Raw genomic sequence first — 22482 nt, forward strand, 5'->3', positions numbered from 1 at the left:
AGGCGCCATCACGACAAGGGTTAGTTTTGGGTCGTGAAAGATTGGTATAAGAGCCTAGGTTACATAGGTCTCACAAGTCATGAGCGGGTTTAGTAGAGTCTTGCAGATCGGTACGGAGATGTCTGTACTTATCTTTAGGAGGCTGCAGAACCTTTAGGAAACTCCACATTCTTGAATTCTTGTCGTGCGAATCTGTTGATTCTACTAACTAAACATCTGTTGTTTCATTCTCTCACAGATGGTGAGGACTCATACTACCGGTCAGGAGGGCCACCCACTAGTACCACCAGCTAGGGCCGTGAGAGGCCGAGGCCACGGTAGAGGCCGTGGTAGGGGCAGAGGTGCAACCCGTATAGTAGCTGGGGCAATACCTGCAGATCCACTGGTTGTCCCAGATTAAGACCAGGTTCCAGTTGTTGATGCACCAGCTCAGGCACCACCTGTGCCTATTGTGATTCCAGGCCTTCATGAGGCCCTAGCTCAGATTCTGACAACGTGTACTAGCCTTGGTCAGGCGGTCTCTATTTCGACGGTCGCAGCCACTTCTTAGGCCAGGGGAGGCACTCAGACTCCCGTTGTTCGCATACTCGAGCCCAGCCGGAGGCACCACTAGCCCAGCCGGTTGCTATTGCTCAGGATTATGTGGTTCCTGCTATGCCCGAGGATGATTAGCATAGGTTGGAGAGGTTTGGGAGACTTCAACCACCACCCTTCAGTGGCACTGAGAGAGAGAATGCTAGGACTTTTTGGACAGGTGTTAGAGGATACTCCGTACTGCTGGTATTCTGGAGACTTGTGAGGTCTCATTCACTACCTTTCAGTTTTCTAGGGCTGCACTCAAATGGTGGGAGACTTACGAGAGACGTAGGCCTGTTGGCGCAACACTCCTTACTTGGCAGTAGTTCTCCGGGGTCCTTTTGCAGAAGTTCGTGCCTCGATCTCGCACAGAAGAGCTACACAGACAGTTTGAGCGGCTTCGCCAGGTTGATATATCTGTGACACAGTATGAGATGCGATTCTCTGAGTTGGCCCGTCATGCTATCTGGTTGGTTCCCACGGACAGAGAGAGGATCATGAGGTTTATTGATGGCCTCACTTATCAGCTACAATTGCTCATGACCAGGGAGCGAGTTTCGGGTGCTACCTTTGATGAGGTTGTCGACATTGCTCGGCAGATTGAGATGGTTCGCGGTCAAGATAGGGTTGAGAGGGAGGCCAAGAGGCCTCGTGGACAGGGTGGATTCAGTGGTGCTCGTTTTGGGGGTCAGTTCTAGCACGATATAGGTTGTCATTTCAGGCAGGCTCACTCAGCTCGGCCATTTCATCGGGATGCATCATCTGGCCATGGTTCTCATAGTTCTCATCAGGGCCGCTCATCACTTAGTGCCCTTCCAGTTCAGAGTTTGTCCCGTGCTCCACCTCTTCAGGGCTCTTCCATGCCAGGTTCTTCTACCAGTCATCCCGGTGCTAGGGGTTCCCTTTAGTTTCCGCCGCCAGCACCAGGGAGTTGTTTTGAGTGTGGGGAGCTAGGGCATATGTGGAGGCAGTGTTCTCGTCGTCATGGAGGTCTATCTCAGCAGAGGAGTCAGCCTTCGACTACAACACCAGTTACCTCACCACCCGCCCAGTCAGTTCGGGGTGGAGGTCAGTCAGCTAGGGGTCGCCCTAGAGGGGGAGGCAGATCAGGGGCTGGTCAGGCCCATTTCTATGCTCTCCCTGCCAGAACAGACGCTATTGCTTCAGATGCTGTGATTACAGATATTGTCTCAGTTTGTCACCGAGATGCCTCAGTATTATTTGACCCTGGTTCCATGTATTCATATGTTTTCTCGTATTTTGCCCATTTTTTGGATATGCCCAGTGAGTCCTTAGTTTTATCTGTACATGTATCTACTCCTGTGGGTGATACTATTATTGTGGACTGTGTATATCAGTCATGTGTGGTGACTATTGGGGGTTTGGAGACCCGAGTGGATCTATTATTGCTCAGTATGGTTGACTTTGATGTGATATTGGGTATGGATTGGTTATCTCCATGTCATGCTGTTCTAGATTGTCACACTAAGACAGTGACGTTGACTATGCCAGGAGTTCTGAGAGTTGAGTGGAGCGGTTCTGTAGATTATGTACCAAGTAGGGTGATTTCATATTTGAAAGCTTAGCGCATGGTTGAGAATGGTTGCCTATCTTATTTGGCTTTTGTGAGGGATGTTAGTGTAGAGACCCCTGTCATTGATTCTGTTCCGGTGGTACGTGATTTTCCGGATGTGTTTCCTGCAGACCTGCCGGGCATGCTGCCTGACAGGGATATTAACTTTTGTATTGATTTGGTGCCGGGCACTCAACATATTTCTACTCCACCCTATCGTATGGCACCGACGTAGTTGAAGGAATTGAAAGAACAACTTCAGGAACTCCTTGATAAGGGGTTTATTTGGCCTAGTGTGTCACCTTGGAGTGCACTGGTTCTATTTGTGAAAAAGAAGGATGGTTCCATGAGAATGTGTATTGATTATAGGCAGTTGAACAAGGTCAGAGTCAAGAACAAGTATCCTTTGCCTCGTATTGATGATTTATTCGACCAGCTTTAGGGTGCGAGGGTGTTCTCTAAGATTGATTTGAGGTCCGGTTATCATCATCTGAAGATTCAGGATTCAGATATTCTTAAGACAACTTTCAGGACCCGATATGGCCATTATGAGTTCTTGGTGATGTCTTTTGGGCTAACCAATGCCCCATCATCGTTTATGCATTTGATGAATAGTGTATTCCAACCCTATTTAGACTCATTCGTCGTTGTATTCATTGATGACATCCTAGTGTACTCTCGTAGCCAGGAGGATCACGCTTAACATTTGAGGATTGTATTACAGTGATTGAGGGAGGAGAAGCTTTATGCAAAGTTCTCCAAGTGTGAGTTTTGGCTCAGTTCAGTAGCATTCTTGGGACATGTGGTGTCCAGCGAGGGTATTCAGGTGGATCCGAAGAAGATAGAGGCAGTGCAGAGTTGGCCTAGACCGTCCTCAGCCACGGAGATTAGGAGATTTCTTGGTTTGGCGGGTTACTACCGTCACTTTGTGGAGGGATTTTTATCTATTGCATTGCCCTTGACCAAATTGACCCAAAAGGGTGCTCCATTCAGGTGGTCGGATGAGTGTGAGGAGAGCTTTCAGAAGCTCAAGACTGCTTTGACCACAACTCCAGTGTTAGTTCTACCTTCAGCTTCAGGTTCTTACACTATGTATTGTGATGCCTCGAGGATACGAATTGGTTGTGTTTTGATGCAGGAGGGTAGGGTGATTGACTATGCCTCGCGCCAGTTGAAATCCCATGAGAAGAACTATCCTGTCCATGATCTTGAGTTAGCAGCCATTGTTCACGCTTTGAAGATTTGGCGTCATTATTTGTATGGGGTTCATTGTGAGATCTATACACATCACCAGAGTCTACAGTATCTGTTAAAGTAGAAGGAACTTAATTTGCGTCAGCGGAGATAGTTGGAGCTTCTTAAGGACTATGATATCACTATTTTGTTCCATCCGGGGAAGGCCAATGTGGTGGCTGATGCTTTGAGTCGTCGGGCAGAGATTTTGGGAAGTTTAGCATATCTTCTAGTAGCAGAGAGACCTTTGGCATTAGAAGTTCTGACCTTAGCAGGCCAGCTTATCATATTGGATATTTCGGTGCCTAGTCGGGTATTGGCTTGTATGGAGGGAGCGTCAGTATGATGACCCCCACTTGCTCGTTCTTCAGGACAGGGTTCAGAGAGGTGATGCTAGGGATGTGAATATTGGTGATGACGGCGTGCTGCGAATGCAGGGCCGGATATATGTGCCTAATGTAGATGGGCTTCGAGAGTTGATTCTTGAGGAGTCCCACAGCTCGCGGTATTCCATCCATCCGGGTGCCGCAAAGATGTACCCGGATTTGAGGCAACACTATTGGTGGAGGCGGATGAAGAAGGATATAGTTGGGTTTGTGGCTCGGTGTCTCAACTGTCAGCAGGTTAAGTATGAGCATCAAAGACCGGGTGGTTTGCTTCAGAGGTTAGAGATCCTAGAGTGGAAGTGGGAGCGGATCACCATGGACTTTGTAGTTGGGCTCCTACGGACTTTGAGGAAGTTTGACACTATTTGGGTTATTGTGGATCAGCTGACCAAGTCTGCGCACTTCATTCCAGTTGGTACTACTTACTCTTCAGAGCGGTTGGCTGAGATTTACATCCGAGAGATCGTTCGCCTGCATGGTGTCCCAGTTTCCATCATTTCAGATAGGGGTACTCAGTTTACATCGATGTTTTGGAGGGCTGTGCAGCGAGAGTTGGGTACTCAGGTTGAGTTGAGCACAACTTTTCACCCTCAGACGGACGGGCAGTCCGAGCGCACTATTCAGATATTGGAGGACATGTTGCGTGCTTGTGTCATTGACTTTGGGGGTTCATGGGACCAGTTTCTGTCACTCGCGGAGTTTGCATATAACAACAGTTATCAGTCGAGTATTCAGATGGCTCTGTACGAGGCTTTATATAGGAGAAGGTGTAGATCTCAGGTTGGATGGTTTGAGCCGGGTGAGGCTAGGCTCTTAGGTATAGACTTGGTCCAGAATGCATTAGATAAGGTGAAATTGATTCAGGAACGGCTTCGCACGGCGCAGTCTAGGTAGAAGAGCTACGCGGATAGGATGGTCCGTGATGTGTCTTTTATGGTTCGGGAGAAGGTTTTGCTGAAGTTATCACCCATGAAGGGTGTTATGAGGTTTGGGAAGAGGGGCAAGTTGACCCCCCGGTTCATTAGGCCTTTTGAGGTGCTTCAGAGGATAGGGGAGGTGGCTTATAATCTTGCATTGCCACCCAGCTTGTCGAGTGTGCATCCACTATTTCATGTTTCCATGCTTCGAAAGTATATTGGAGATCCATCCCATGTTTTGGATTTCAGCACGGTTCAGTTGGAGGGTGATATGACTTATGATGTGAAGCCGGTGGTTATTTTGGATCGGCAGGTTCAAAGGTTGAGGTCAAAGGATATAGCTTCAATGAAGGTGCAATGGAGAGGTCAACCTATGGAGGAGGCCACCTGGGAGATGCGGAGCAGATATCCATGCTATTCGAGACTCCAGGTATGTTTCTAGACCCGTTCGAGGACGAACGGTTGTTTTAGAGGGGGAGGATGTAACGACCCGGCCGGTCGTTTCGAGAGTTATAGACCCGTTTTCCCCATTTCTACTTTTTTGTGTTATTAAGCTATATTATGTTATATCGGGTTAGTTGGTTCGGGTCCGGGAGGAACTCGGAGTGAAATGAGACACTTAGTCTCATAATTGAAAAATTGAGTTAGAAAAGTGGACTGGATATGAGCCTATGTGTAAACGACCTTGGATTCGAATTCTGATAATTCCAATATCTCTGTATGGTGATTTTAAGCTTAGGAGCGTGTCCGGAATATTATTTGGAGGTCCGTAGAGGAATTAGGCTTGAAATGCCGAAAGTTTAATTTTTGAGAAGTTTGACCGGGGTGTTGACTTTTTGATATCGGGGTCGGAATCCGATTCTGAAATTTGAAATACCTCTGTTATGTTATTTATGACTTGTGTGCAAAATTTGAGGTCAATCGGACGTGATTTGATAGGTTCCGGAGTCGTTTGTAGAAATTAGAAATTTCAAAGTTCATTAGGCTTGAATTGGGGTGTAATTCATGATTTTATCGTTATTTGAGGTGATTTGAGGGTTCGATTAAGTCCGTATGATGTTTTAGGACTTGTCGGTATATTTGGTTGAGGTCCCGAGGGGCTCGGGTGAGTTTCAGATGGTTAACGGGGTGGATTTTTGGACTTGGAACTCTGCTGGAATTTTTCTGATACACCATTAGGTTTCCTTCATTGCGTTCGCGAGTGGAGCCTCGCGTTTGCGAAGAGGAACTGAGAGACTGGCAATATTTGCTCTACGTGTTCGCGAAGAGGATCACGTGTTCGCGAAGGGCGGATTGGGTGTGCATCGCGAACGCGAGAGGTGTTACGCGTTCGCGAAGAAGAAAAGGCTGGGCAGTGTGATTAAGTTCTGAAAATTTTTGGCGATTTGGAGCTCGGAATTGAGGCGATTTTGGGTGATTTTCAGAGGAAACAATGGGTAAAGTGTTCTTAACTCAATATTGGTTAAATTACCCAAATCCATGGTTGTTTTTATCATTTAATTGGTGAATTGAGTTGGAAATATTTTGAAACCCTCTTGGTTGAAATTGAAGATTTGAGGGTCGAGTTGGGGTTGAATTTTGGTAAAATTGGTATGGTTAGACTCGTGGTTGAATGGGCTTCCGGATTTTGTAACTTTTGTCGAGTTCCGAGACATGGGTCCCACAACCGAGTTTTTAGCTAATTTTCTGAGTTTTGTGGAAAATCATTATTTTCTTATGGAATTAATTCCAATGAATTTTATTGACTGAAACGAATTATTTATGACCAGATTCGAGGCGTTTGGAGACCAATTCACGTGGAAAAGACATTGTAGAATATGAATTTCGCGGTTGAAAGTAAGTAACGATTGTAAATCTAGTCCTGAGGGTATGAAACCCCGGATTTTGTATCATTCTACTATTTTTTAGTGACGTACATGCTAGGTGACGGGCGTGTGGGCGTGCACTGTTGGGGATTTGTGATTTGGTCCGTCCCGTAGCAACTGTAAAGTTGCATACTTTGTTGAAACCATATGATACTTATATGTTTTAGAAAGAATTTTTGTAAATTGGGCTGAATACCATGTTTGGGCCTTGCACCAATGCTGTTTGGACCCTTAGGGGCTGTTTCTTACCATCCTCTCATTGTTTTCGATTGAAAATCTATACTCAGTCATGTTTATACTTGTTTACCGCATAACTCAGTTTTATGATTCTATATTGATGCATATAAATGTTTTGGGCCGAATGCCCTGTTTTACTGAAATGCCCGAGTGGCTTGAGAGGTTTATGACTGAGTGAGGCCGAGTGCCTGATTTGTGAGGATGAGTGTGGATCGGGGCTGCCCACCTGCAGCATAATTTATTATTATGGCACGTGAGTTGTCCGTGCAGATTATAGTGCTTGGGTTGAAGGAGCCCTTCCGGAGTCTGTACACACCCCCAGTGAGCGCAGGTACCTACTGAGTGCGAGTGCCGAGTGTCGAGTGCTGAGTGACTGGGTAGCATGAGTGATTGTGAGGTATGCCCGAGTGGCAAGAGTGACTGTGAGGTATGCCTGAGTGGCACGAGTGACTGTGAGGTTTGCCCGATGGGCTATTTATTAGTATTGTTTTGCCCGAGGGGTTGTTTATGATTTTATCATTTTGCTCACCTTTGCATTGATCCTTTGTTTGAAAAACTGTTGGAAAAATATCTTTAAATGATTTTTACTGGAATCGGGTTTAAACGAGATTGGTTGATTCAACCACTGATCTTTAAAGCATGTTGTACTTTATTGAGATTTCATGATATGAACGTTATATGCTTTATTGCTCGTCACTACTGCTCAGTCTTTATTTATTGTTATTATTTAGTGAGTTGGAGTACGCACGTTACTCCCTGCACCTTGTGCGTAGGTTCAGGTGTAGCTGGACATGGTAGTGTTTATTGAGTGTTCTGGTTGCAGATTTTCTTGGAGATAGCAAGGTAGTTGTTTGGCGATCGCAACCCTGCTCTTCTCCCTCTTAAATTCCTCTAGTTGTATTTAGTTATTTTCTAGGCTGAGTTAGCCTTGATATTGTTAGACAGTTTGGTAGTAGATGCTCATGACTAGTGACACCCCGATGTCGGGCTTTTCCTTTCTCACTTTTATTTTGATTGAAACTCCTTTACGAATATTTTTATGTTAAATAACCTTGAAATTAACTTTAAAATAAAAATATCGGTTTGTTTTGGAAATGAGTTGGCTTACCTAGTTTCACGATAGGCGCCATCACGTCAGGGGTTAGTTTTTGGTTGTGACATCCAGGTACTCCTTACCAGCCCCGACATCAATGAGTTACCTGTACACGGAGACTTCGAGGTATATCTTCCAGTGTCCGCAGGTTCCGGAGTCCCCTTCTATCATTATTATGTTACTTCCTTATTTTTTTTAGACCTTGATATATATAGAGATATTGAGGATAAAATTCTTAGAAGCTTGTGACCTATTTCTACCAGGTTTTGGGAGTTGCAATTATTTAAAGTTTCAGATTTCTATTTTTATTCCGCATTGATAGGCTTACCTAGTCTTAGAGACTAGGTGCTATCACGACATCCTACAGAGGGAATTTGGGGTCGTGAAACCTATGAAGGTACTGATGACGCCCACAACACACCTCGATAAGAGATATGATACAGTCGTATGCAATATAAATTACCCAACTATGAGTCGCGATCGAATTCACAGAGAGTTATAAGGGGTGTTAGGAGTATATATTTGAAGAAAGCGAATGGATTAACTAAATTTGCACTTCCACAAAGAGTTTTGATTTCTACTACTACAATTACTCTAACAATTGTGAGCTAAGGAAAATAAACTAGAAATGAATTTTTTTTGTATTTTTCCAAATAGTTTAAAAGCCTAGGGATGTGATCATAACCTAGGTGTTTGCCTAATGGGATAGAGACATTAATACTTGTTTTGTTGATGGGGTGTATTATAGCTCTCAACTCTACATTACCCACTCAATACCTCACGGTCAGAGAGTGATTTTGCACAACTTGGCTTTCTCAAGCCCAAATTGGTATCAAACAAAATAGTTTATATGAGGCCGAGCCAGAGGCCGAGGAAGACCACGTGGTGCAGCTACAGCACCTGCACGAGCTGCTGCACCAGAGCCACCAGTAGCTCTAGTTGGAGAGCAGGCACATGAGATGCCTGTTACTACTCCTGCACTTTAGGAGACTCTTGCCTAGTTTTTGAGCATGTTTGGCACTCTAGCTCGGGCAGGGTTGATTCCACTTGCTTCTGCCACATCTCAGGCCGGGGGAGGAGTATAGACTCCTGCCGCCCGTACTCCAGAACCTTGGGCCCAAGTTGACCATGCCCCAGAGGTTATACTAGTGCAGCCAGTTGTCCTAGTTTGGCCTAAGATTAGGAAAACTGTTTCAGAGGGGGAGCAGCTCAGGCTCGAGAGGTACAAGAAGTACCACCCTCCCATTTTCAGCAGCTTAGCTTCAGAGGATGCTCAAGGTTTTCTGGAGGAATGTCACCGTATCCTTCGTACTATGGGTATTGTGGATTCCAGTGGGGTTTCTTTCATAGCATTCCAGTTTAGAGGAGCAGTCTACCAGTGGTGGCTGGAATATGAGTTGGATAGTCCCGTTGAGGCATCTTCACTCACTTGGACTCGATTTTCAGATATGTTCTTAAGAGAGTATGTTCCTCAGAGTCTTAGAGATGCATGTCATGTAGAGTTTGAGTAGCTGTGCTAGGGTTCTATGACCGTGTCAGAGTATGTGGTCCGATTTAGTGATTTGGCGAGGCATGCACCAGCCTTGGTTGTTACTGTTCGAGAGCGGGTTCGCAAATTTATTGAGGGTCTCCACCCTAATATCAGATACAATATGGCCCGAGAGCTAGAGATGGACATCACATACCAACATGTGGTGTCAATTGCTAGGATATTGGAAGGTATGCAGATCCGGGTGAGGGAGGAGAGGGAAGCTAAGAGACCTCGAGATTATGGCACATATAATAATTCTCATGCCCCAGTTGCAGCCCGTCATAGTAGAGGTTATGTGAGCCATCCTTCATTCAGCACTTCTAGCTTCCAGTGGTATTCTGGCTACTCCCAGACCTCAAGTTCCATATTATGCACCGCCAGTGTCTACTGTACCTCCTGTACGAGGTGCTTTCAGTGGGCAGTCTAGTCGATCAGGCCCGAGCCAGTCCCAGTAACCACGTCCTCCGAGGGCTTGTTTTGAGTGTGGTGACACTTGTCATATTATGAGAGATTGCCCTAGATTTAGGAGGGGTGCACCTCTATAGATTTCTCAGGCCCCACCTATTCCACAAGGCCCTCAGGCTTCTCAAGCCATGATTACTGCACCAGTTGCCACTCCACCTGCACAACCAGCTAGAGGTGGAGGTTGGACAGGTAGAGGTCACCCTAGAGGGGGAGGCCATGCCAGATATTATGCCCTTCCTACTAGGACAGAGGCCGTTGCATCTGATTATGTTATTACATGTATTATTCCGGTCTGTCATAGAGATGCATCAGTCTTACTTGATCCAGGCTCCACTCATTCTTATATGTCATCTTATTTTGCCCCGTATTTGGGCGTATCACGTGATTCCTTGAGTTCTTATGTTTATGTATCTACACCCGTGTGTGAATCTATTATTGTGGACCACGTGTATCAGTCGTGTTTAATTGTTATCAGTGGTTTTGAGACCATGGATGATTTATTATTGCTTAGTATGGTGAATTTCGATATTATTTTGGGCATGGACTGGTTTTCACCCTATCACGCTATTCTTGATTGTTATGCCAAGACGGTGACGTTGGCTATGTTAGGTCTACCGCGGCTAGAGTGGAGAGGTACCTCAGATCATATTCCTAGCAGTGTTGTTTCATTTCTTAAAGCTCAACGAATGGTTGAGAAGGGGTGTGATGCGTATCTGGACTATGTGAGAGATGTTAGTGTTGATACTCCTACCGTGGAGTCAGTTCCTGTAGTAAGAGATTTTCCTGATGTATTTCCAGCAGATCTTTCCGGTATGCCACCCGACAGGGATATTGACTTTGGCATTGATTTGTTATCGGGCACTCAACCCATTTCTATTTTACCATATCACATGGCCCCAACAGAGTTGAAAGAATTTAAAGAACAATTACAGGAATTGCTTGATAAGGGCTTCATTCGGCCCAGTGTATCGCCTTGGGGTGCTCCTGTCTTATTTTTGAAGAAGAAGGATGGTTCTATACGGATGTGTATTGATTACCGCCAGCTGAACAAGGTTACAATGAAGAACAGGTATCCATTGCTACGTATTGATGACCTATTTGATCAGCTTTAGGGTGCCAGAGTATTTTCTAAGATCGACTTGCGTTCAGGCTATCATTAGTTGAAGATTCGGGAGCCAGATATCCGAAGACTACTTTTAGGACTCGGTATGGTCATTATGAGTTCCTTGTAATGCCATTTAGGCTAACCAACACCCCAGCAACATTTATGCACGTAATGAATAGTGTATTTTAGCCCTATCTTGATTCTTTCATTATTGTATTTATTTCTAGTGTATTCCCGGAGTTGGGAAGATCATGAACAACAACTGAGGACTATGCTTCAGACTTTGAGAGAAAAGAAGTTATATGCAAAATTTTCAAAATGTGAATTATGGCTTGATTCAGTGGGATTTTTGGGTCATATAGTTTCGTACGAGGCAATCAAGGTAGATCCGAAGAAGATTGAAGTAGTGCAGAGTTGGTCCAGACCGTCCTCAGTTAAGGAAATCCGGAGTTTCCTTGGTTTGGCAGGGTATTATCGCCGATTTGTAAAGGGTTTCTCTTCTATTGCTACATCTATGACCAAATTGACCGAGAAGGGTGCTCCGTTCAGGTGGACCGAGGAATGTGAGGAGAGCTTCCAAAATCTAAAGACAGCTTTGACTACAGCCCCAATATTGGAATTACCTACAGGTTCATGGTCTTATACTATGTATTGTGATGCGTCGCGTATTGGTCTCGGTGCAGTGTTGATGCAAGACGGTAGGGTGATTGCCTACGCGTCCAGACAATTAAAGGTACATGAGAAGAATTATCCGGTCCATGACCTTGAGTTAACAACTATTGTTCATGCCTTGAAGATTTGGCGGAATTATTTGTACGGTGTCTATTGTGAGGTCTACACCAATCACCGAAACCTACAACATCTGCTTAAACAGAAGGATCTTAATTTGCAGCAGGGGAGATAGTTGGAGTTGCTTAAGGATTATGATATCACCATTCTCTATCATCCTGGGAAGGCCAATGTAGTGGCCGATGCCTTGAGTCGTAGGGCGGAGAGTTTGGGCAGCTTAGTATATTTACTGGTAGTAGAGAGGCCTTTAGCCTTGGAGGTTCAGGCCTTGGCCAACCAGTTTGTTAGATTGGATATTTCCGAGCCGAGCCGAGTTTTGGCTTGTGTGGTTTCTCAGTTTTCTCTTTATGATCGTATCAGGTAGCGTCAGTATGATAACCCCCATCTACTTCTCCTTAAGGATACAGTTCAGCATAGTGACGTCAAGGAAGTCATTATTGGAGATGACGGTGTATTACAGATGTAGGACAGGCTATGTGTGCCCAATGTAGATGTCTTGCGTGAGTTGATTTTTCAGGAGGCTCACAGTTCGTGGTACTCCATTCATCCGGGTGTTGTGAAAATGTATCAGTACTTGAGACATCACTATTGGTGGAGGCGGATGAAGAAAGACATAGTGGAATATGTAGCTCGGTGTCTAAATTGCCAACAAGTGAAACATGAGCATCAACGACCGGGTGGATTGCTTCAGAAGTTAGAGATTCCAGAATGGAAATGGGAGCGGATCACTATGGATTTCGTTATTGGACTTCCATGGACTCAGCGGAAGTTTGATACAGTTTGGGTGATTGTGGATAGGTTGACCAAGTCAGCTCATTTCGTTCATGTGATGATTACCTACTCTTCCGAGCAGTTGGCTCGAATCTATATTCGCGAGATTGTCAGACTTTACGGCGTACCAGAATCTATCATATCCGACCAGGGTACACAGTTTACCTCACGGTTTTGGAGGGCTGTACAACGAGAGTTGGGTACTCGTATGGAGTTGAGTACAACATTTCACCCTTAAACAGACGGGCAGTCCGAATGCACTATTCAGATACTGGAGGATATACTTCATGCGTGTGTGATAGATTTTGGGGGTGCTTGGGATCAGTTCTTACCACTTGCTAAGTTTGCTTACAACAACAGTTACCAGTCAAGCATTCAGATGGCTCCGTATGAGGCCTTGTATGATAGGCGGTGTCAGTCTCCAGTGGGTTGGTTCGAACCGGGCGAGGCTAAGCTATTGGGTACAGACTTGGTTCAGGATGCCCTGGATAAGGCTAAGTTGATTCAAGATTAACTTCGTACAGCCCAATCTAGACAGAAGATTCGTGATGTTGCATTAATGGTTGGTGAGCGGGTCCTGCTCCAAGTTTCGCCTATGAAGGGGGTGATGAGGTTCTCTGCAGTTCATCTGGTATTCCATGTTTCTATGCTTCGAAAATATCATGACGATCCGTCTTATGTGTTACACTTCAGTTCGATTCAGTTGGACAAGGATCTATCTTATGTTGAGGAACCAGTGGCTATTTTAGATAGGCAGGTTCGAAAGCTAAGGTCAAAGAACATAGCTTCCGTGAAGGTTCAGTGGAGGGGTCATCCGGTCTAGAAGGCGACTTTGGAGACCGAGCATGATATGCACAGCTGTTATCCACACGTATTCACCATTCTGATACTTTTTCTAACTCTGTTCCAAGACGAACGTTTGTTTTAGAGGTGGAGAATGTGATGACCCAAAATGTCATCTTTAAAATTAATAATTAATTATGTGTTCTAAGGCCTTGAAAAGAACTATTTTATCATTACTCGACTTGCGTGCGCAATCCGTAAAATTTTCCAAAAAGTTTTATGTGAAAAATGGATTAAAATGTGAATTAGAGCTTTAAAACTCAACTGAGTTGACTTTGGTCAATATTTTGAGCAAACGGACTCCGATCAGTGTTTTGACAGTTTCGGTAGGTCCGTATCATGATTTGGGACTTGGGCGTATGCCCGGAATCAAATTCCGGGGTCCCTAGCCCGAGATATAGAATTTTGATGAAAACTCAAAGGTTTTAAAAGATTAAGTCAAATAGTGACAGTATGTCAAATTAGGTGCAAACAACCCCGGAATAAACTTTTGATGATTTCAACAGCTCTGTATGGTGATTTTGGACTTAGGAACGTGATCAGAATTTTATTTGGAAGTCCATAGTGAAATTAGGCTTGAAATGGCTAAAATAGGAATTTAAGTTTGGAAGTTTGACCGGGGAGTTGACTTTTTGATATCGGAGTCGGAATCCAGTTCCAAAACTTTTCATAGCTCTGTTATGTCATTTATGACTTGTGTGCAAAATTTGAGGTCAATCGCACTTGATTTGATAGGTTTCGACATCGAATGTAGAAGTTTGAAATTCTTAAGTTTCATTAAGCTTGAATTCGGGTGTGATTTGTGATTTTAGCATTGTTTGATGTGATTTGAGGTTTCAAATAAGTTCGTATGATGTTTTAGGACTTGTTGGTGTATTTGGTTGAGGCTCCGAGGGCCTCGGGTGAGTTTCGGATGGTTAACGGATCAAGAATTGAAGCTGGGAGACTGCTGAAGTTGAGTTTGTTGGTTTTTTTGGCTGATATGGTTTTCCCTTTATCTGTCAAAATCGGGGTACATGACCGAGGTCCAGGACCAAGCCCCATGACTGAGGTCCAGTTCCGAGGTACATGATCGAGGTGCATATTCGAGGTCCAGGATCGAAGGCAGCATGGAGAGATCTGTAAGTTATAAAACAGGGGACTTCGTCCCATTTGCCCTTTTTGACGAATTGGAGCTTGGGGAGAGGCTATTTTGATATATTTTCAAGGAAAAACATTGGGGTAAGTGATTCTAACTCGGATTTGGTCAATATACACTAATATATCATTGTTTTCACCATATAATTAGTGCTTTGAGATTGAAATTTTGAGAAACATTTAGAAATCTCATATAAATGAATTTTTGAGATTTCGGTGTCGATTCAGAGTCGGATTTGAGTGAAACTGGTATGGTTGGACTGGTAATTGAATGAGCTAATTTCGAATTTTATTGAAAAATGTAGTATTTTCTTATGAAATTGATTCCTATAATTTTTGTTGACTGTATCGAATTAATTATGACTAGATTCGAGTCGATCAGAGTCGAAAAATCGAGGAAAAAGCATACCACTTGGTTAAATTGGAGCAAGTCGAGGTAAGTGACTTATCTAACCTTGTGTGGTATAAATCTCCCCTAAGATTGGTATTAAAGTAATAAATTATAAGTATTGAAAGTCGTGTACACGAGGTGACGAGTGTGTACACGGGCTAAATGTGAAAGATTATGTTTTTAAATTATGTAGATCACTACTGCGCATTAATTAATCTATTTTATTCTAATATATTCTTCATCATTGATTTAATGTTTATATTTTAAAGTTGCTTGACCTTTTTCTGCTAATTGTGTCACATGTTTAGTTGAAACTTGGTTTTTTTCATTCTGTGCATTATTTGAAGTTGATTCTCTTTAAATTAAATATTATTAATATGAAGTATTTGACATTTTTAAATTTGGTATTGAAGCAACGTATTAAAGATTTTGAAATATTATTTTGCTGAATTATTTATTCCTGAATATTTTTGTATTATTTTCGTACTCATTGTGATGGAGCCGTGAACTCTTTATTGTGGAAAAATATTATTGATGATTTATGTTGGCATGAGCCGTGAGCTCTTTATTGTGGAAAAATATTATTGTTGAAGTATGTTGGCAAGTTAAATAATTTGAGCACTTGAGGTGCAAATTATGATATATTGTGATGTTGATACGCATGCGGTGGTATAAGGTTTGGGTATTGAAATGCATGCAGTGAGATAAAGGTGGCTTGATACGCGTGGCTAGTAGGGAGAACTACTAGAAGTCATGCAGTGTGATAAGGATGGTAAAACGTGGGATAGTATTTCGGGAAAAATATTTTCTTTAAAATAAATTGTGAAAGCTCCCGCGGTGAGATAACAAAATGAGATATTGTGAATTTATTTATGATTTGGGACTATGAGGCGGTACCTCGGGAGTGCCCTTGTTGATATTGATATATGGCCGCAGTTGCCTTTGATTATTTGTTGTGATTTTCTTAAAGTTGAAAGGAATTCTGTTTTGATTCCACGAGATATTATTTGCTCTTATTTTGTGTAATTAAATGGTGACATGCTACTTGATTCATTTCCATTGTCATTTTATTTTATTATATTGTTAAACATTTTACCATGCAATTATTATTTTCTAGTAGGGTCTGACCTGACCTCGTCACTACTCTACCGAGGTTAGGCTTGGCACTTACTGGGTACCGCTGTGGTGTACTCATACTACGCTTTTGCACATCTTTTTGTGCAGATCCAAGTACTCCTTACCAACCCCGACATCAGTGAGTTACCTGTACACGGAGACTTCAAGGTATATCTGCCAGCGTCCGCAGATTCCGGAGTCCCCTTCTATCATTATTATGTTGCTTCTTTATTTTCTTTAGACCTTGATATGTATAGAAACATTGAGGATAAAATTCCTAGAAGCTTGTGACTTATTTCTACCAGGTTTTGGGAGTTGCAATTACTTAAAGTTTCAGATTTCTATTTTTATTCCACATTGATAGGCTTACCTAGTCTTAGAGACTATGTGCCATCATGACATCCTTCGGAGGGAATTTGGGGTCGTGACACCTATGAAGGTACTGATAAAGTCCACAACACACCTTGACAAGAGATATGATATGGTCGTATGCAATATAAATTACCCAACTATGAGTCAGGATCGAATCCCTAGAGAGTTATAAGGGGTGTTAGGAGTATATATTTGAAGAAAGTGAATGGATTAACTAAATTTTCACTTCCACAAAGTGTTTTGATTTTTACTTCTACAATTACTCTAACAATTGTGAGCTAAGGAAAATAAACTAGAAATGATTTTTTTTTTTTGTATTTTTCCAAATAGTTTAAAAGCCTAGGGATGTGACCATAACCTAGGTGTTCGACTAATGGGATAGAGTCATTAATACTTGTTTTGTTGATGGGGTGTATTATAGCTCTCAACTCTACATTATCTACTCAATACCTCTCGGTTAGAGAGTGATTTTGCCCAACTTGGCTTTCTCAAGCCCAAATGGGTATCAAACAAAATAGTTGATATGAGCTCAAGTCGAGTTCTTACTATCTATAGTTTGAACCCTTTAATTAGGCTAATAGAACTTTCAATTAACCCAATTCCTCGTTAGCCAAGTTATCCTACACTAGGTCCCTCTTTCTCATAAAAATGCCCAACCTCCGCAAAACCTCTAAGTTTGCAACCATTAATTCTGAAATTGAAGCATGAACTAGGCTTAATAATAAATACCCAATCATAAATAAGCATTAAATTAAATACCCATAAGGTTTACACACTAGGGTTGGATCACAACCCTAGTAAAAATCTAGCTACTTATAGTGGGTATTGAAGAAAATAAAGAAGAAATGCAAATAAAACCCATAATCAAAGATTAAATTGATGAAGTATAATGTTTAAACACTAAAATAATCAAAACCTTCCTAAAAAGTCAAAAGGTAACGACTACAACAACTTTAAACTTCAAAACTTGAACTAAAATTGTGAAACTCGTCTATTTATAGTGGGCCAAAATTCGCTAATAAAAATGCCCCTCGGGAGGTTTTGCGGCCACACAATTCTATGTATGGACTGCAGATTTCTTCAGTTGGCAGGAGATGGGATTCTGCAGCCGCACATTTCTTGATTGCGGCTGCGAAGCAACTTCTGCGGCCGTATAATTTTTGTGCGGTACGCACTTCAGTAAGGCGTCAGGACTTGGTCTTCTGCACACTCTCTAAACTTGGAACTATTTGTCAGTACAAACCCAATTCTGCGGCCGCACATTTGTCAAAATCCTGTTGGGTTCTTTAGCTTAGGTTGTAGCCACAGATTGAATTATTCAGTCCGCAATTTCTTCCGCAGAAATCCTTCTGCGGACCACACCTCTTTGCTTCTGCGCCTTTTATTGCCTTGTGCGTCGGAACACTCTTTTTGAGTCGGATTTCATCATGGGAGACCAAACTTCGAACATTCCCGCATTTTGAACAATTTTATTAGTTTCAGGAACACAAATTAATACTTTCCGACTAAAACAAAAGCAAAAAGGTGCTAATAAGTAGTCAAAATCCCCACTTATGAACTCCCCCAAACTTAAGTCTTTGCTTGTCCTCAAGCAAATAATTCAGTTCCCACCTCCTAAAGTTAAGGGTCATTTCAGCGAGTTAAAGCTGAGGCATTCACACATCAGCTGGGACCAATAATTACCCACACTACTCATGCATTATCAACAAGGTGACAAGTCAAATATTCATGCACATATAGTTCTAATGTGACATTTGAGCTTCAAGAATTGACTTTACTCATCAAGGACTCTTGTTCTATCATGTAGGTCATGGTGGACTGCAAACTCTTCCTCCTCTACTTTCCATTTGCCAAGCTCACTTAAGAAGTTAGCACTCAATCCGAAGATTCATGAAAGGTTCACTCATCTAGCACAAGAGAATGTCACAAGTACCACTTCAAATACCACAGGCTTTCCCCTCATGTAGATCACCACTAATATAAGCTCACTCGGTTTGAAATCAAGTAGGACTTCTTTCGGGATGTAATGAAGGCTTTTGGGTTAGGGTAGGATACCGTATGGGTAAGTGGTTACACATTTCCTTAAGCACTCCTTCTTTCATTCCTCGGCTCACAATTGCCAATTCTTAGAGGCATTTTCTTTTTATCGGGGACTAGAGAGACTTAACATCATTCTTTATTGATCATTTCATTCTTTTTCTCCCTTTTCGATTTCTCAATTTTTGGGATCATTACCTCTTTTTGAATCCATCAACCCTTCTACTTATTAACTTTTTGCATTTTTCTCTTTTTTTTTTGTTCTTTTCTTTTCTTTCCTTCCCTTTTCATAGAGATCATTTCTTTTCTCCTTTTGTGCCTTGATACCTTTTTTTCAAATTCCTCATCTCTCCCCCAAACTTACGTTTTAAGCCATTTGTTTCACAAGAGTGTTAAGGAAAGTCCGGGTGCCAAGAGAGGGTCACGACAAAATGGGTAACAACTTATAACATGGTTATCAAATGATAAAGGCTAGAGCCTCAAAGGGGTTGACTAGGGATAACGACATTGGTTGGCAATAGAAACCTCAAACAGGCGAAGGAGAGCCTACAATCACTTCTCAAACCAAGCAAGACTTAGGATGTTTCCTTGAAACACATTCGGGCTGTGGTGGGAGCTGTGGCATGAGCTGTAGTAGGGGTTGTGGATGATGGCAGAAACATAGTTGTGGCACTGGAGGAAGGCTCACCCGAAGTGGATGGAACATCAACTATCTCAGAAACTACCATTGTGGCTCATCAGACTGTCCTGTGGTGGTAGGAGGCTAAAATTTCTTCTTGGGGTTGCTTGCATCCATAAGTGAATACCAATCAAAAGGCTTCTTCGGCTTCACCTTTGTATCAAACTCCCTTTGCTCTACCTTTGCATTGGTAAGATATTCTGTAATAGTGTTGAGATACGGGTAGGATGAGCTATCCTATCGTGCTATCACTGAGATGTTGGCCTAAATCACAGCACCCACATTGATTGGGTACCCGGCCATAATAGATTCAACAAGAACTGCTCGAGGAATAGGAAAGTGAGTTTTGTTCTGGCACGGATCCAACCTACTGCACATAAATGTCTGCCACCCCTTCGCCTCAAAACTTGGAGTGTTCCGGTGGATAGGAACTCCAGTAGCAATCCATGGTGGTGGTGGCTCTGGTGGTGCTAGAATCTCAGCTAACCAAGGTTGGACTTCCTCCCCTAGTGCACAGTTCTCCAAATACTCCTTGGTTTAACATCCTCGAAGCCCAAGTACGTGTTGAGTGTATGGTGATAAAACCTCACCTTTAGGTTATGTACTTTGGTTACCTCCGTCCCCTTTTTATGTAACCCACATTGGCATAGAATTCATGGACAAGATATTCTTTGGCATCCACTACACTCTGGGAGAACCACATCCACCCCTTTCGTGCCCGGAACTATCTCAATATGGCCGAGTTGTACCTCTCCAAATCCTTCAACAGAAATTATCGCTCAAGAGTTAGCGACCTCGCTGGCCACCACATACAAAAACTGGTGAAGGTGGCTAGGCTAACAAAGCGATCCTCCCAAACCGCCTTGTTCTTTGATCTCTCCAACTATATGGTAGTGGCATCTTCCCTTCTTCCATCATCAGGTATGTCATGAACCGGTGCAGGAACCTGTGCCTCAAGAACTGGTGTAATCGATGGCTCAGAAGCCTGACTAACACTCTACGATCCCTCGGAAGTGCTATGAGACGAGGAAGGCTCATCCCTGAGCTGGTATCTCCCATGTGGCCTCGACTCTATGGCTGGCTGCTCCTGAATAGAGGTTGAGTTGCCCTCTGACACTTCCCTAGACGGGACATATGAGCTGGTCTCGGAGAGATCTGAATAGAGGTTGAGTTGCCCTCTGACACTTCCCTAGGCTGGCTGCTCCTGGTGCTTTCTTTTTATTGTCTTTTGTTGGCCAAGGAGCAAGGCACTTTTGCCTCGGCCACGAGAAGGTTCACCTCTGCTTTTTGAAGTATTGCATCGCCCTCTGGATCGAACCATTGTCTGTATCAAGCAAAGGTGATTGTTAGTTGCAATTCAATATTCAAACATACACAAGAAACATGCAAGTAAAGGATAAAACCAGTGACACTGTGAGTGGGTACAGTTAGATCATGCTTGTAGGGAAAGTGATCCGCGGTCCGCACAATTTCACTTGCGACCGCAGATGGGGACTTGTGGACCACACATTTTTGTTTTGTGGCTATAGAAGAATAGTGCGGTCTGCACAATTAGACTTGTGGTCGCACCTGTGAAACCTAAAAATGCCAACTCTCTGATGACAGAGAACCGGCTAATGTGTGGCCGCAACCGGATTTCTGTGGTCCGCACAATTAAACTTGCGGCCGCCTATTGAAGTCCCAAAGTAAGGACTCTCTGATGATAGTAAATGTGTCATTCTGCGGTCGCGATGGTAATTCTGTGGTCCACACATTTTAACTAGCGGCCGCAGATTCCTTCTTCACTCAGTTGCCCTAAATTCAACATCTGCGGAGCGCACAAATTCTAGTGCAGTCGTAGATTTCAAAAATTATGTACAAATCAAACTTTTCTATCCAGGTTTTTCAATTTCGTGCACAATTAGACATGGAAACATTGTAAAAATAGTAAATTATACTAAACCAGTCCCCATAGAGCATGTATCAAGTTAACCCAGTTCAGATTTACCTCACATGGACACACAATTAAACTCTAATAACAAATGGCCTAAAAAAAACTAAAAATCAATAAATTAAACTAACTAAAAAAAGTAACGTGAAATTGAATCATACAGAAGAATGAGTATAATGAGTGAATGATCAAGGTGGTTGTGTGTGGGGACAGATAGAATTTTCCAAGAAAATTCAACAGAGCACAATTTATTTGTTCAGAGAGTGAACCGTGTCAAATGGGCCATGTTCCTCTATTTATACCAATTGTTTTCTAAGGGGAAGAAGGATGAGTATGGCCACACATTTTCATGTGCGGTCTGCACTTTGTTAGGTGGGGACCTCATCTCAGCTTTTCATCTGCGGTATGCACATTTTCATGTGCGGCCGCAAATTTCATGTGCGGTCACTGATCGACCTCCGCATTGACAGGCTAAAATTTCAGAGAGTCGATATTTTAATCATTTAAATTGTGCGGTCCGCAAGCTAAATGTGCGGCCACAATGCTATTTTGCTATAACACCATCAAATGTGCGGTCCGCACAATTAAAATGCGGTTTGCATTCCTTAGAACACTTAGCCATATTTTTGCCCACAATTCTTGCAAGTCACACTCACCCCTGTAGTACTCTTCAAATCATGTTAGAACAAACATAACACCTAACTACAAAAGAAAAAGGAAAATAACATGGGTTGCCTCCTAAAAAGTGCCTGCTTTAACGTCGCGACATGACGCAGAATACCCTCAAGTGAAATGAATGACCGCCACGACGTGGCTATCTCCAACTTTTCCCAAGTAGTGCTTCACCCGGTGACCATTGACTCGGAATACTTCTTTGTTTTTGTTCTTCAAGTCTAATGCACCAAACGGTGTCACACCCACAATTTCAAAAGGACCACTCCATTTGGATTTTAGCTTCCCAAGAAACATCCTCAACCTTATGTTAAACAACAATACAAGATCTCCCACCTTGAACTCTTTGTTCCAAATATATTTGTCATGAAGGTATTTCATCTTTTCTTTGTAAACGGACGAAATTGCATACGTATGATACCATAACTCATCCAATTCATTCAAGTGTGCCACCCTCAAGTTAGCGGCTACATCCCAATCAAGATTCAACTTCTTTAGAGCCCATATGGCCTTGTGGTTTAGTTCCACCGGAAAATGATAAGCCTTATCGAATACCAACCGGTATGGCGGCATTTCGATAGGTGTTTTGTAAGCCGTCCAATAAGCCCATAATGCATCACCAAGCTTCTTGGACCAATCCGTCCGATTAGCATTCACCGTTTTTTACAAGATACTCTTTATCTCTCGGTTGGAGACTTCCACTTGCCCACTAGCTTGTGGGTGATAGGGTGTCATGACTTTGTGAGTAACACCATACTTTCTAA

The sequence above is a fragment of the Nicotiana tomentosiformis genome, chromosome 9 (assembly GCF_000390325.3).
Source record: "Nicotiana tomentosiformis chromosome 9, ASM39032v3, whole genome shotgun sequence".
In the NCBI taxonomy this organism is placed as follows: domain Eukaryota; kingdom Viridiplantae; phylum Streptophyta; class Magnoliopsida; order Solanales; family Solanaceae; genus Nicotiana; species Nicotiana tomentosiformis.